The following is a 12,261-nucleotide window of genomic DNA, read 5'->3' as shown; positions in this document are numbered from 1 at the left end:
ATGTTCGTTGTTGAGATGTTCGTTGTTGTGGTGTTCGTTGTTGTAGTGTTCGTTGTTGTAGTATTCGTTGTTGAAGTGTTCGTTGTTTTAGTGTTTGTTTTTGTGGTGTTCGTTGCTGAAGTGTTCGTTGTTGTAGTGTTCGTCGTTGTAGTGTTCGTTGTTGTTGTGTTCGTTGTAGTTGTGTTCGTTGTTGTTGTGCTCATTGTTGGGATGTTCGTTGTTGTGGTGTTCGTTGTTGTAGTGTTCGTTGTGTGGTGTTCGTTGTTGTGGTGTTCGTTGTTGTAGTGTTCGTTGTTGTAGTGTTCGTTGTTGAAGTGTTCGTTGTTGTGGTGTTCATTGTTGTAGTGTTCGTTGTTGTGGTGTTCGTTGTTGTATAGTTCGTTGTTGTGGTGTTTGTTGTTGTACTGTTCGTAGTTGTAGTGTTCCTTGTTGTAATGTTCGTTGTTGTAGTGTTCGTTGTGTTACTGTTCGTTGTTGTAATGTTCGTTGTTGTAGTGTTCGTTGTTGTAATGTTCGTTGTTGTAGTGTTCGTTCATGCAGTGTTCATTGTTGTAATGTTCGTTGTTGTAGTGCTCATTGTTGTTATGTTAGTTGTTGTAGTGTTCATTGTTGTAATGTTCGTTGTTGTAGTGTTTGTTGTTGTAGTGTTCGTTGTTGTAGTGTATGTTGCTGTAGTGTTCACTACGTACACTACATTGTTGTAGTGTTCATTGTTGTAATGTTCGTTGTTGTAGTGTTCGTTGTTGTAGTGTTCGTTGTTGTAATGTTCGTTGTTGTAGTGTTCGTTGTTGTAGTGTTCATTGTTGTAGTGTTCATTGTTGTAATGTTCGTTGTTGTAGTGTTTGTTGTTGTAGTGTTCGTTGTTGTAGTGTATGTTATTGTAGTGTTCGTTGTTGTAGTGTTCCTTGTTGTAATGTCCGTTGTTGTGGAGTTCGTTCTTATAACGTTCGTTGTTGTGGAGTTCGTTCTTCTAATGTTCGTTGTTGTGGTGTTCGTTGTTGTAGCGTTCGTTGTTGTAGTGTTCGTTGTTGTATTGTTCGTTGTTGTGGTGTTCGTTGTTGTTATGTTAGTTGTTGTCGTGTTCATTGGTATAATTTAAGTTGTTGTGGTGTTCGTTGTTGTAGTGTTCGTTGTTGTGGTGTTCGTTGTTGTGGTGTTCGTTGTTGTAGTGTTCGTTGTTGTAGTGTTCGTTGTTGTAGTGTTCGTTGTTGTAGTGTATGTTGCTGTAGTGTTCACTACGTACACTACATTGTTGTAGTGTTCATTGTTGTAATGTTCGTTGTTGTAGTGTTCGTTGTTGTAGTGTTCGTTGTTGTAATGTTCGTTGTTGTAGTGTTCGTTGTTGTTGTGTTCATTGTTGTAGTGTTCATTGTTGTAATGTTCGTTGTTGTAGTGTTTGTTGTTGTAGTGTTCGTTGTTGTAGTGTATGTTATTGTAGTGTTCGTTGTTGTAGTGTTCCTTGTTGTAATGTCCGTTGTTGTGGAGTTCGTACTTATAACGTTCGTTGTTGTGGAGTTCGTTCTTCTAATGTTCGTTGTTGTGGTGTTCGTTGTTGTAGCGTTCGTTGTTGTAGTGTTCGTTGTTGTGGTGTTCGTTGTTGTGGTGTTCGTTGTTGTAGTGTTCGTTGTTGTGGTGTTTGTTGTTGTAATGTTAGTTGTTGTAGTGTTCATTGTTGTAATTTTCGTTGTTGTGGTGTTCGATGTTGTAATTTTCGTTGTTGTAGTGTTCGTTGTTGTAGTGTTCGTTGTTGAAGTGTTCGTTGTTGTAGTGTTCAATGTTATATTGTTCGTTGTTGTAGTGTTAATTATTGTAGTGTTCGTTGTTCTGGTGTTCGTTGTTGTAATGGTCGTTTTTGTGATGTTCGTTGTTGTAAGGTTCGTTGTTGAGGTATTCGTTGTTGTACAGTTCGTTGTTGTGGAGTTCGTTGATGTGGTGTTCGTTGTTGCATTATTCGTTTTTGTGGTGTTTGTTGTTAAGGTTTTTGTAGTTGTAGTGCTCGTTGTTGTAGTGTTCCTTGTTGTAGTGTTCATTGTTCTGATTTTCGTTGTTGTAGTTTTCATTATTGTGGTGTTCGTTGTTGTAGTGTTCGTTGTTGTACTGTTCGATGTTGAGATGTTCGTTGTTGAGATGTTCGTTGTTGTGATGTTCGTTCTTGTGGTGTTCGTTGTTGTAGTGTTCGTTGTTGAGATGTTCGTTGTTGTGGTGCTCGTTGTTGTAGTATTCATTGTTGTAGTGCTCGAAGTTGAGATGTTCATTGTTGAGACGTTCGTTGTTGGAATGTTCGTTGTTGTGGTGTTTGTTTTTTAAATGTTCGTAGTTGTAGTGTTCGTAGTTGTAGTGTTCGTTGTTGTAGTGTTCGTTGTTCTGATTTTCGTTGTTGTAGTGTTCATGATTGTGGTGTTTGTTGTTGTGGTGTTCGTTGTTGTAGTGTTCGTTGTTGTAGTGTTCGTTGTAGATATGTTCGTTGTTGAGATGTTCGTTGTTTTGAGGGTCGTTCTTGTGGTGTTTGTTGTTATAGTGTTCGTTGTTGAGATGTTCGTTGTTGTGGTGTTCGTTGTTGTAGTGTTCATTGTTGTAGTGTTCGTTGTTGAGATGTTCTTTGTTCGTGGTTGTAAAGTTCGTTGTTGTCAAGTTCGTTGTTGTGGTGTTCATTGTTGTAGTGTTCGTTGTAGAGATGTTCGTTGTTGTGATGGTCGTTCTTGTGGTGTTTGTTGTTATAGTGTTCGTTGTTGAGATGTTCGTTGTTGAGTTGTTCGTTGTATAGACGTTCGTTGTTGAGATGTTCGTTGTTGAGAAGTTTGTTGATGTGGTGTTCGTTGTTGTGATGTTCGTTGTTGTGGTGTTCGTTGTTGTAGTGTTCGTTTTTGAGAGGTTCGTTGTTGAGATGTTCGTTGTTGAGATATTCGTTGTTGTAAAGTTCGTTGTTGTGGTGTTTGTTGTTGAGATGTTCGTTGTTGAGATGTTCGTTGATGAGATGTTCGTTGTTGAGATGTTCGGTGTTGTGGTGTTCGTTGGGTTGATGTTCGTTGTTGTGGTGTTCGTGGTTGTGATGTTCATTGTTGCGTTGTTCGTTGTTGTAGTGTTCGTTGTTGAGAAGTTCGTTGTTGAGATGTTCGTTGTTGAGATGTTCGTTGTTGTGGTGTTAAGTGATGTGATGTTAAGTGATGTGATGTTCGTTGTTGTAGTGTTCGTTGTTGAGATGTTCGTTGTTGAGATGTTCGTTGTTGTGATGGTCGTTCTTGTGGTGTTAGTTGTTATAGTGTTCGTTGTTGAGGTGTTCGTTGTTGTAGTGTTCGTTGATGTAGTGTTCGTTGATGTGGTGTTCGTTGTTGTAGTGTTCGTTGTTGCAGTGTTCGTTGTTGTAGTGTTCGTTGTTGTGGTGTTCGTTGTTGAGATGTTCGTTGTTGTAGTGTTCGTTGTTGTAGTGTTCGTTGTTGTGGTGTTCGTTGTTGTAGAGTTCGTTGTTTTAGTGTGCGTTGTTGTGGTGTGCGTTGTTGTAGTGTTCGTTGTTTTAGTGTTCGTTGTTGAAGTGTTCGTTGTTGTAGTGTTCGTTGTTTTAGTGTGCGTTGTTGTGGTGTGCGTTGTTGTGGTGTTCGTTGTTGTAGTGTTCGTTGTTGTAGGGTTCGTTGTTGAAGTGTTCGTTGTTGTAGTGATCGTTGTTTTAGTGTTCGTTTTTGTGGTGTTCGTTGTTGAAGTGTTCGTTGTTGTTGTGTTCGTTGTTGTTGTGTTCGTTGTTGTAGTGTTCGTTGTTGAGATGTTCATTGTTGTGGTGTTCGTTGTTGTGGTGTTCGTTGTTGTGGTGTTCGTTGTTGTGGTGTTCGTTGTTGTGGTGTTCGTTGTTGTAGTGTTCGTTGTTGTAGTGTTCGTTGTTGTGGTGTTCGTTGTTGTGGTGTTCGTTGTTGTGGTGTTCGTTGTTGTAGTGTTCGTTGTTGAGATGTTCATTGTTGTGGTGTTCGTTGTTGTGGTGTTCGTTGTTGTGGTGTTCGTTGTTGTGGTGTTCGTTGTTGTAGTGTTCGTTGTTGTAGTGTTCGTTGTTGAAGTGTTCGTTATTGTAGTGTTCGTTGTTTTAGTGTTCGTTTTTGTGGTGTTCGTTGTTGAAGTGTTCGTTGTTGTTGTGTTCGTCGTTGCAGTGTTCGTTGTTGTAGTGTTCGTTGTTGTTGTGTTCGTTGTTGTAGTGTTCGTTGTTGAGATGTTCATTGTTGTGGTGTTCGTTGTTGTGGTGTTCGTTGTTGTGGTGTTCGTTGTTGTGGTGTTCGTTGTTGTTGTGTTCGTTGTTGTAGTGTTCGTTGTTGAAGTGTTCGTTATTGTAGTGTTCGTTGTTTTAGTGTTCGTTTTTGTGGTGTTCGTTGTTGAAGTGTTCGTTGTTGTTGTGTTCGTCGTTGTAGTGTTCGTTGTTGTAGTGTTTGTTGTTGTTGTGTTCGTTGTTGTAGTGTTCGTTGTTGAGATGTTCATTGTTGTGGTGTTCGTTGTTGTGGTGTTCGTTGTTGTGGTGTTCGTTGTTGTGGTGTTCGTTGTTGTAGTGTTCGTTGTTGTAGTGTTCGTTGTTGTGGTGTTCGTTGGTGTGGTGTTCGTTGTTGTGGTGTTCGTTGTTGTGGTGTTCGTTGTTGTAGTGTTCGTTGTTGTAGTGTTCGTTGTTGAAGTGTTCGTTGTTGTGGTGTTCGTTGTTGTGGTGTTCGTTGTTGAAGTGTTCGTTGTTTTGGTGTTTGTTGTTGTAGTGTTCGTTGTTGTAGTGTTCGTTGTTATGGTGTTCGTTGTTGTTGTTGTGTTCGTTGTTGTGGTGTTCATTGTTGTAATGTTCGTTGTTGTAGTGTTTGTTGTTGTAGTATTCGTTGTTGTGGTGTTTGTTGTTGTAGTGTATGTTGTTGTAGTGTTCGTTGCTGTAGTGTTCCTTGTTGTAATGTCCGTTGTTGTGGAGTTCGTTCTTATAACGTTCGTTGTTGTATTTTTCCTTCTTCTAATGTTCGTTGTTGTGGTGTTCGTTGTTGTGGTGTTCGTTGTTGTTGTCTTAGTTGTTGAAGTGTTCGTTGTTGTAGTGTTCGTTGTTTTAGTGTTTGTTTTTGTGGTGTTCGTTGCTGAAGTGTTCGTTGTTGTAGTGTTCGTCGTTGTAGTGTTCGTTGTTGTTGTGTTCGTTGTTGTTGTGTTCGTTGTTGTTGTGCTCATTGTTGGGATGTTCGTTGTTGTGGTGTTCGTTGTTGTAATGTTCGTTGTGTGGTGTTCGTTGTTGTGGTGTTCATTGTTGTAGTGTTCGTTGTTGTGGTGTTCGTTGTTGTATAGTTCGTTGTTGTGGTGTTTGTTGTTGTACTGCTCGTTGTTGTAGTGTTCATTGTTGTAATGTTCGTTGTTGTAGTGTTCGTTGTTGTACTGTTCGTTGTTGTAATGTTCGTTGTTGTAGTGTTCGTTGTTGTAATGTTCGTTGTTGTAGTGTTCGTTCTTGCAGTGTTCATTGCTGTAATGTTCGTTGTTGTAGTGCTCATTGTTGTTATGTTAGTTGTTGTAGTGTTCATTGTTGTAATGTTCGTTGTTGTAGTGTTCGTTGTTGTAGTGTTCATTGTTGTAATGTTCGTTGTTGTAGTGTTTGTTTTTGTAGTGTTCGTTGTTGTAGTGTATGTTGCTGTAGTGTTCACTACGTACACTACGTTGTTGTAGTGTTCATTGTTGTAATGTTCGTTGTTGTAGTGTTCGTTGTTGTAGTGTTCGTTGTTGTAATGTTCGTTGTTGTAGTGTTCGTTGTTGTAATGTTCGTTGTTGTAGTGTTCGTTCTTGTAGTGTTCATTGTTGTAATGTTAGTTGTTATAGTGTTCATTGTTGTAATGTTAGTTGTTGTAGTGTTCATTGTTGTAATGTTCGATGTTATAGTGTTCGTTGTTGTAGAGTTCGTTGTTTTAGTGTGCGTTGTTGTGGTGTGCGTTGTTGTAGTGTTCGTTGTTTTAGTGTTCGTTGTTGAAGTGTTCGTTGTTGTAGTGTTCGTTGTTTTAGTGTGCGTTGTTGTGGTGTGCGTTGTTGTGGTGTTCGTTGTTGTAGTGTTCGTTGTTGTAGTGTTCGTTGTTGAAGTGTTCGTTGTTGTAGTGTTCGTTGTTTTAGTGTTCGTTTTTGTGGTGTTCGTTGTTGAAGTGTTCGTTGTTGTTGTGTTCGTCGTTGTAGTGTTCGTTGTTGTAGTGTTCGTTGTTGTTGTGTTCGTTGTTGTAGTGTTCGTTGTTGAGATGTTCATTGTTGTGGTGTTCGTTGTTGTGGTGTTCGTTGTTGTGGTGTTCGTTGTTGTGGTGTTCGTTGTTGTGGTGTTCGTTGTTGTAGTGTTCGTTGTTGTAGTGTTCGTTGTTGTGGTGTTCGTTGTTGTGGTGTTCGTTGTTGTGGTGTTCGTTGTTGTGGTGTTCGTTGTTGTAGTGTTCGTTGTTGTAGTGTTCGTTGTTGAGATGTTCATTGTTGTGGTGTTCGTTGTTGTGGTGTTCGTTGTTGTGGTGTTCGTTGTTGTGGTGTTCGTTGTTGTAGTGTTCGTTGTTGTAGTGTTCGTTGTTGAAGTGTTCGTTATTGTAGTGTTCGTTGTTTTAGTGTTCGTTTTTGTGGTGTTCGTTGTTGAAGTGTTCGTTGTTGTTGTGTTCGTCGTTGCAGTGTTCGTTGTTGTAGTGTTCGTTGTTGTTGTGTTCGTTGTTGTAGTGTTCGTTGTTGAGATGTTCATTGTTGTGGTGTTCGTTGTTGTGGTGTTCGTTGTTGTGGTGTTCGTTGTTGTGGTGTTCGTTGTTGTAGTGTTCGTTGTTGTAGTGTTCGTTGTTGAAGTGTTCGTTATTGTAGTGTTCGTTGTTTTAGTGTTCGTTTTTGTGGTGTTCGTTGTTGAAGTGTTCGTTGTTGTTGTGTTCGTCGTTGTAGTGTTCGTTGTTGTAGTGTTTGTTGTTGTTGAGTTCGTTGTTGTAGTGTTCGTTGTTGAGATGTTCATTGTTGTGGTGTTCGTTGTTGTGGTGTTCGTTGTTGTGGTGTTCGTTGTTGTAGTGTTCGTTGTTGTAGTGTTCGTTGTTGTGGTGTTCGTTGTTGTGGTGTTCGTTGTTGTGTTGTTCGTTGTTGTGGTGTTCGTTGTTGTAGTGTTCGTTGTTGTAGTGTTCGTTGTTGAAGTGTTCGTTGTTGTGGTGTTCGTTGTTGTGGTGTTCGTTGTTGAAGTGTTCGTTGTTTTGGTGTTTGTTGTTGTAGTGTTCGTTGTTGTAGTGTTCGTTGTTATGGTGTTCGTTGTTGTTGTTGTGTTCGTTGTTGTGGTGTTCATTGTTGTAATGTTCGTTGTTGTAGTGTTTGTTGTTGTAGTATTCGTTGTTGTGGTGTTTGTTGTTGTAGTGTATGTTGTTGTAGTGTTCGTTGTTGTAGTGTTCCTTGTTGTAATGTCCGTTGTTGTGGAGTTCGTTCTTATAACGTTCGTTGTTGTATTTTTCCTTCTTCTAATGTTCGTTGTTGTGGTGTTCGTTGTTGTGGTGTTCGTTGTTGTTGTCTTAGTTGTTGAAGTGTTCGTTGTTGTAGTGGTTGTTGTTTTAGTGTTTGTTTTTGTGGTGTTCGTTGCTGAAGTGTTCGTTGTTGTAGTGTTCGTCGTTGTAGTGTTCGTTGTTGTTGTGTTCGTTGTTGTTGTGTTCGTTGTTGTTGTGCTCATTGTTGGGATGTTCGTTGTTGTGGTGTTCGTTGTTGTAATGTTCGTTGTGTGGTGTTCGTTGTTGTGGTGTTCGTTGTTGTAGTGTTCGTTGTTGTAGTGTTCGTTGTTGAAGTGTTCATTGTTGTGGTGTTCATTGTTGTAGTGTTCGTTGTTGTGGTGTTCGTTGTTGTATAGTTCGTTGTTGTGGTGTTTGTTGTTGTACTGCTCGTTGTTGTAGTGTTCATTGTTGTAATGTTCGTTGTTGTAGTGTTCGTTGTTGTACTGTTCGTTGTTGTAATGTTCGTTGTTGTAGTGTCCGTTGTTGTAATGTTCGTTGTTGTAGTGTTCGTTCTTGCAGTGTTCATTGCTGTAATGTTCGTTGTTGTAGTGCTCATTGTTGTTATGTTAGTTGTTGTAGTGTTCATTGTTGTAATGTTCGTTGTTGTAGTGTTCGTTGTTGTAGTGTTCATTGTTGTAATGTTCGTTGTTGTAGTGTTTGTTGTTGTAGTGTTCGTTGTTGTAGTGTATGTTGCTGTAGTGTTCACTAAGTACACTACGTTGTTGTAGTGTTCATTGTTGTAATGTTCGTTGTTGTAGTGTTCGTTGTTGTAGTGTTCGTTGTTGTAATGTTCATTGTTGTAGTGTTCGTTGTTGTAATGTTCGTTGTTGTAGTGTTCGTTCTTGTAGTGTTCATTGTTGTAATGTTAGTTGTTGTAGTGTTCATTGTTGTAATGTTAGTTGTTGTAGTGTTCATTGTAGTAATGTTCGATGTTATAGTGTTAGTTGTTGTAGTGTACAATGTTGTAATGTTCGTTGTTGTAGTGTTTGTAGTTGTAGTGTTCGTTGTTGTAGTGTTACTTGTTGTAATGTCCGTTGTTGTGGAGTTCGTTCTTATAACGTTCGTTGTTGTAGTGTTCGTTGTTCTAATGTTCGTTGTTGTGGTGTTCGCTGTTGTAGCGTTCGTTGTTGAAACGTTCGTTGTTGTAGTGTTCGTTGTTGTAGTGTTCGTTGTTGTAGTGTTCATTGTTCTGATTTTCGTTGTTGTAGTGTTCATTATTGTGGTGTTTGTTGTTGTAGTGTTCGTTGTTGTAATGTTCGTTGTTGTAATGTTCGTTGTTGTGGTTTTCGTTGTTGTAGTGTTTGTTGTTGTACTGTTCGTTGTTGAGATGTTCGTTATTAATGTTCGTTGTTAAGATGTTCGTTGTTGTGGTGTTTGTTGTTGTAGTGTTCATTGTTGTAGTGTTCGTAGTTGAGATGTTCGTTGTTGAGAAGTTCGTTGTTGAGATGTTCGTTCTTGTGGTATTCGTTGTTTTAGTGTTCGTTGTAGAGATGTTCGTTGTTGTGGTGCTCGTTGTTGTAGTTTTCATTGTTGGGAGGTTCGTTGTTGAGATGTTCGTTGTTGAGATGTTCGTTGTTGTGGTGTTTGTTGCTGAGATGTTCGTAGTTGTTGTTTTCGTTGTTGTAGTGTTCGTTGTTGTAGTGTTCGTGTTTGTAGTGTTCGTTGTTGTAGTGTTCGTTGTTCTGATTTTCGTTGTTGTAGTGTTCATTATTGTGGTGTTCGTTGTTGTGGTGTTCGTTGTTGTAGTGTTCATTGTTGTAATGTTCGTTGTTGTAGTGTTCGCTGTTGTAGTGTTCGTTGTTGTAATGTTCGTTGTTGTACTTTTCGTTGTTGTAATGTTCGTTGTTGTAGTGTTCGTTCTTGAAGTGTTCATTGTTGTAATGTTCGTTGTTGTAGTGTTCATTGTTGTAATGTTAGTTTTTATAATGTTCGTTGTTGTAATGTTCGTTGTTGTAGTGTTCGTTTTTGTAGTGTTCATTTTTGTAATGTTCGTTGTTGTAGTGTTTGTTGTTGTAGTGTTCGTTGTTTTTGTGTATGTTGTTGTAGTATTCACTACGTACACTACGTTGTTGTAGTGTTCATTGTTGAAATGTTCGTTGTTGTAGTGTTCGTTGTTGTCGTGTTCGTTGTTGTAATGTTCGTTTTTGTAGTGTTCGTTGTTATAATGTTCGTTGTTGTAGTGTTCGTTCTTGAAGTGTTCATTGTTGTAATGTTCGTTTGGTTAGTGTTCATTGTTGTAATGTTAGTTGTTGTAGTGTTCGTTGTTGTAATGTTCGTTGTTGTAGTGTTCGTTGTTGTAGTGTTCATTGTTGTAATGTTCATTGTAGTAAAGTTTGTTGTTGTAGTGTTCGTTGTTGTAGTGTATGTTATTGTAGTGTTCGTTGTTGTAGTGTTCCTTGTTGTAATGTCCGTTGTTGTGGCGTTCGTTGTTATAACGTTCGTTGTTGTAGTGTTCGTTCTTCTAATGTTCGTTGTTGTGGTGTTCGTTGTTGTAGCGTTCGTTATTGTAGTGTTCGTTGTTGTAGTGTTCGTTGTTGTGGTGTTCGTTGTTGTAATGTTAGTTGTTGTCGTGTTCATTGTTGTAATTTTCGTTGTTGTATTGTTCGTTTTTGTAGTGTTCGTTGTTGAAGTGTTCGTTGTTGTAGCGTTCAATGTTATATTGTTCGTTGTTGAAGTGTTAATTATTTTAGTGTTCGTTGTTGTGGTGTTCGTTGTTGTAATGGTCGTATTTGTGATGTTCGTTGTTGTAAGGTTCGTTGTTGAGGTATTCGTTGTTGTACAGTTCGTTGTTGTGGAGTTCATTGTTGTGGTGTTCGTTGTTGCATTATTCGTTGTTGTGGTGTTCGTTTTTGTAAAGTTCTTGTTGTGGTGTTTGTTGTTAAGGTTTTCGTAGTTGTAGTGTTCGTTGTTGTAGTGTTCGTTGTTGTAGTGTTCATTGTTCTGATTTTCGTTGTTGTAGTGTTCATTATTGTGGTGTTCGTTGTTGTAGTGTTCGTTGTTGTACTGTGCGTTGTTGAGATGTTCGTTGTTGTACTGTTCGTTGTTGAGATGTTCGTTGTTGTACTGTTCGTTGTTGAGATGTTCGTTTTTGTACTGTTCGTTGTTGAGATGTTCGTTGTTGAGATGTTCGTTGTTGTGATGTTCGTTCTTGTGGTATTCGTTGTTGTAGTGTTCGTTGTTAAAATGTTCGTTGTTCTGGTGCTCGTTGTTGTAGTATTCATTGTTGTAGTGCTCGAAGTTGAGATGTTCATTGTTGAGACGTTCGTTGTTGGAATGTTCGTTGTTGAGATGTTCGTTGTTGTGGTGTTTGTTTTTGAGATGTTCGTAGTTGTAGTGTTCGTAGTTGTAGTGTTCGTTGTTATAGTGTTCGTTGTTGTCGTGTTCGTTGTTCTGATTTTCGTTGTTGTAGTGTTCAAAATTGTGGTGTTCGTTGTTGTAGTGTTCGTTGTTGTAGTGTTCGTTGTTGTAGTGTTCGTTGTAGATATGTTCGTTGTTGAGATGTTCGTTGTTTTGAGGGTCATTCTTGTGGTGTTCGTTGTTATAGTGTTCGTTGTTGAGATGTTCTTTGTTGTGGTGTTCGTTGTTGTAGTGTTCATTGTTGTAGTGTTCGTTGTTGAGATGTTCGTTGTTCGTGGTTGTAAAGTTCGTTGTTGTGGAGTTCGTTGTTGTGGTGTTCGTTGTTGTAGTGTTCGTTGTAGTGATGTTTGTTGTTGTGATGGTCGTTCTTGTGGTGTTCGTTGTTATAGTGTTCGTTGTTGAGATGTTGTTGTTGTGGTACTCGTTGTTGTAGTGTTCATTGTTGTATTGTTCGTTGTTGTAAAGTTCGTTGTTGTGGTGTTTGTTGTTGAGATGTTCGTTGTTGAGTTGTTCGTTGTTGAGATGTTCGTTGTTGAGATGTTCGTTGTTGTGGTGTTCGTTGTTGTGATGTTCGTTGTTGTGGTGTTCGTGGTTGTGATGTTCGTTGTTGTGGTGTTCGTTGTTGTAGTGTTCGTTGTTGACATATTCGTTGTTGAGATGTTCGTTGTTGAGATGTTCGTTTTTGTGGTGTTCAGTGATGTGGTGTTCGTTGTTGTAGTGTTCGTTGTTGAGATGTTCGTTGTTGAGATGTTCGTTGTTGTGCTGGTCGTTCTTGTGGTGTTAGTTGTTATAGTGTTCGTTGTTGAGATGTTCGTTGTTGTGTTGTTCGTTGTTGTAGTGTTCATTGTTGTAGTGTTCGTTGTTGAGATGCTCTTTGTTAAGATGTTCGTTGTTATGGTGTTCGTTGATGTGGTGTTCGTTGTTTTAGTGTTCGTTGTTGTAGTGTTCGTTGCTGTAGTGTTCGTTGTTGTGGTGTTCGTTGTTGAGTTGTTCGTTTTTGTAGTGTTCGTTGTTGTAGTGTTCGTTGTTGTAGTGTTCTTTGTTGTAGTGTTCGTTGTTTTAGTGTGCGTTGTTGTGGTGTGCGTTGTTGTGGTGTTCGTTTTGAGATGTTCGTTGTTGTAGTGTTCGTTGTTGTGGTGTTCGTTGTTGAGATGTTCGTTGTTGTGGTGTTCGTTGTTGTAGTGTTCTTTGTTATGGTGTTTGTTGTTATGGTGTTAGTTGTTGTTGTTTTGTTCGAGGTTGTGGTGTTCGTTGTTGTGATGTTCGTTGCTGTAGTGTTCGTTGTTGCAGAATTCGTTTTTGTGGTGTTCGTTGTTGTGGTGTTCATTGTTGTGGTGTTCGTTTTGTAGTGTTTGTTGTTGTGGTGTTCGTTGTTGATGTGTTCGTTGTTGTGATGTTCGTTCTTGAGATGTTCGTTATTGTGGTGTTCGTTGTTGTGGTGTTCGTTGTTGAAATGTTCGTTGTT

The sequence above is a fragment of the Procambarus clarkii genome, chromosome 33 (genome assembly GCF_040958095.1).
Source record: "Procambarus clarkii isolate CNS0578487 chromosome 33, FALCON_Pclarkii_2.0, whole genome shotgun sequence".
In the NCBI taxonomy this organism is placed as follows: Eukaryota; Metazoa; Arthropoda; class Malacostraca; order Decapoda; family Cambaridae; genus Procambarus; species Procambarus clarkii.
Note: the sequence above shows the minus strand (reverse complement) of the source record.